We start from the raw sequence: 3502 nt of genomic DNA, 5'->3' as shown, positions 1-3502 counted from the left end.
TAACACTTTATAAAAAAGTACACTCAAAATGGATTAAAGACTTAAATGGAAGTCTAGACACTATAAATGTCTTAGAGGAAAACATAGGCAGAACACTCTATGACATAAATCACAGCAAGATCCTTTCTGACCTATCTCCTAGAGAAATGGAAATAAAAGCAAAAATAAACAAATGGGACCTAATCAATTTTAAAAGCTTTTGCACAGCAAAGGAAACCATAAACAAGATGAAAAGACAACCCTCAGAATGGGAAAAAAATATTTGCAACCAAGCAACTGACAAATGATTAATCTTCAAAGTATACAAACAGCTCATACAGCTAATGACAATACAAAATGACTTATTAAAGGTAAGATCAGAACAACAACAAAAAATCCACATAAGTAATGGGTTCACTCTTTTGGGCCTACGGTATCATATTATCAGATTAAAAAAGCGGAACTACTAAGTTCTATTTTGTTACATTTTCTCTTCAAAGAAGAATTATTATCAAGCTAGATAGAGCAGACAAACATGGTTATGAGAGAACTGAAGTGCATTATGATAGGTGAGGAAAGAGTAAGAGAACAACTAGCTGTTGTAAAATAAATCAAACTTCCAGAACCAGACACATTATAAACTAGGACACCGAAATAAACTACTGGACTGAAAATAGAAGAGGTGCTGGAACACTGGATATATGGTTTTCTGGTTTTATAAAAAGGAGGGAGATAAAAAACAAAAACTTTATAAACTCTAGTAAGGTGAAAGTAATATGAAGTCCCACAAAATTCTAGAATGAATTACTAAACAGATGGTTCATGAATAACCTAGAAAGAAAATTAGTGTTTAAAAATCCAATAAAACTAGTATTTCCAAATCAAATTCTACTGGTTGGATTATTAGACTGAAAGATATGCCAGAATTATGGTGTATCTTGTTCAGTTAAATATTTGACAAATTTCTCATGACACCCCAAAGTTAGAGCAGTTTGGTAGATTTGTAACTGGCAGAATCCAAAGAAAATAATATAATTAATAAATTGATATCAACTTGGAAAAAAGTAACTAGGAACACACCAGTAAGGCCTCCATTCTTGGCCTTTTTTCTTCAATAATTTTAACAATTTATGGACAAATGAGATACTTACAAAATCTGAGTTGGATGGCTAGAAGGATGCATAAGGCAACATGATGTAGTACAATGGTTCTCAATATTTTGGGTCTCATGACCCCTTTACATTCTTGAAAAGTTTAGAGAACCTCAGAACTTTTTAAAATGTATATTCTACCAATAGTAACCATATTAGGACTGAGAAAATTTTTTAAGTTTTAATATATTTAAAATAACTATAATAAACCCATTACATGTTAATATAAATTACATTTTTATGAAAAAAATAAGCACCTTTAAAAATAACTGTATTTTACAAAACAAAAAAAAATGAGAATAGCACTGTTCTATACTTTTGCAAGTCTCTTTAAGGTATGGCTTAATAGAAGACAGCTGGATTCTCATATCTGCTTCTGCATTCAAATCTGCTGCAAAATGTTGTTTGGGTTGAAATTTATGAAGAAAATTCCAGATATGTAATTGGAAAAAGGTGGAATATTTTAATATCCTTTTCAGATAGTCCTGGATAATCTTTGATGCTATACCAAAATTCAACAAATGATAGTTTCTTAAAGGTTCGTTGCAATGTGGAATCTTAACTATATCAATTACCTTTTTTTGAAGGTTAAAAATCTTTTTATTTAGAAAAAGTAGAAATGATTGTATGATAATTTGAACAGCTAGGTTGTATAAGAAATAACCTGAAAATTCCCTTTTGATATCCTCCAACAGTTGAGTTCTATTACATGTGCCTTGTTCTTTCTTCAGACCTGAAAAAATGTAAAATTGATTTTTCAACACATGATTATTTTTCCCTTTTCCATGTTTAGAAATACTTATGATCCCTCAGATAGTTCCTTTTGGAATAAACTTTCCTCTTCTCACCCAGCCAGCTCCAGTGGGTTCACCTTTATAGGCTCTGGGACCAGGACAGAAGGTAAGTCATGTGAATGTTTCTTCACTGGGCTCAATGGCCTTTTATTGTTCTATCACATTAAAATTTGTTGATTTGTCTTGCACTTTGTCTCATGCATTTTGAAGTTTTGTTGTTAGGCACATACACATTAAGAATTCTTATGCCTTTGTGGGGAATTGATCCCTTTATCATTATGTAATGCCCCACTTTATCCCTGATAATTTTCCTTGCTCTCAAGTCAGCTCTGTCTAAAATTAATATACCTACTCCAGTTTTCTTTCGATTAGTGTTAGCATGGTGCATCTTTCTCCATTCCTTTATATTTAATCTATATGTGTCTTCATATGATTCTATTTCTCTCCTTTCTTAGCCTATTGATTAACTTTTTTTTAGTGGTTGCCCCAGAGTTTGCAATGTACATTTATAACTAATCCAAGTCCACTTTTCAAATAACACTATATGGCATTACAGGTAGCACACCATCTATTTAGTAATTCATTCTAGAATTTTGCTGTGATTTCATACTACTTTCTCCATTCTAGTGAGTAATAACAAAGTATTCCTAATTCGTCCCTCTTATTCCTTGTATCATTGTTGTCATTCATTTTGCTTAACCATTTTGCTTAACAAGCTATAATCATCATATACATCATTGATATTATTTTGAGCAAACTCTTATTTGTTAGATAAAGTAATAAGAAAGATAAAAGTCTTTACTTTAACTTCATTTATTTCTTCTCCATTGCTCTTACTTTATACAGATTCAAGTTTCTAACCTATATCATTTTCCTTCTCTCTTAGTCTTTCTTAAGAGGCAGAGCTAATGAAAACAAACTTCCTCGATTTTTGTTTATCTGAGAAAGTCTTTATTTCTCCTTAACTTTTGAAGGACAATTTTGCAGGATACAGAATTCTAGATTGGTGTTTTTCTTTTCTCTAAACTCTTTAAAGATTTAAATCCACTCTCTTCTTGTTTCCATTGATTCTGACTAGAACTCTTATCTTTGTTCCTTTATTGGTCAGGTGTTTTTTTTCCTTGGGCTTCTTTCAGGAGTTTTTCTTTATCTTTGATTTTCTTCAGTCTGAATGTAATATGCCTACATGTAGGGATATGGGGGAGGTTTGTTGTTGTTTTGGTTTTGTCTTTGTTTTTCATTAATCTTGCTTGGTGTTCTCAGAGCTTCCTGGATCTGTGGTGTGGATTCTTATATTAATATGGGGAAAGTCTCAGTCATTATTGCTTTAAATATTTCTTTTCTTTTCTTTCTTCTCCCTCTGATATTACCATTACATATATGATACACTTTTTGTACTTGTCCCACAGTTCTTAGACATTCTGTTCTTCTTTTTTTCAGTTTTCTTTTCTCTTCTCTTTGCTTTTCAGAGCTGGAAGTTTCTATTGACATATACTCAAGCTCAGAGATTCTTTCTTCAGTTGTGTCTAGTCTATCAATGAGTCCATTAAAAAAGCATTCTTCATTTCTGTCACAGTG

At 31.7% G+C, this 3502-nt stretch overlaps 1 non-coding gene across 1 annotated transcript; it reads right to left on the bottom strand.

The window, feature by feature from the left end:
• Positions 1-1934: 1934 nt before the first annotated feature.
• On the bottom strand, positions 1935-2060 carry LOC136143141 (small nucleolar RNA SNORD22). Its single transcript, XR_010657842.1, has one exon. It is a non-coding gene; the product is annotated as a small nucleolar RNA SNORD22 (small nucleolar RNA).
• Positions 2061-3502: the final 1442 nt, after the last annotated feature.

This window comes from Phocoena phocoena, chromosome X (genome assembly GCF_963924675.1).
Source record: "Phocoena phocoena chromosome X, mPhoPho1.1, whole genome shotgun sequence".
NCBI lineage: Eukaryota > Metazoa > Chordata > Mammalia > Artiodactyla > Phocoenidae > Phocoena > Phocoena phocoena.
The sequence above is the reverse complement of the archived record's forward strand: the minus strand, read 5'-3'. Positions and strand labels throughout refer to the sequence as shown.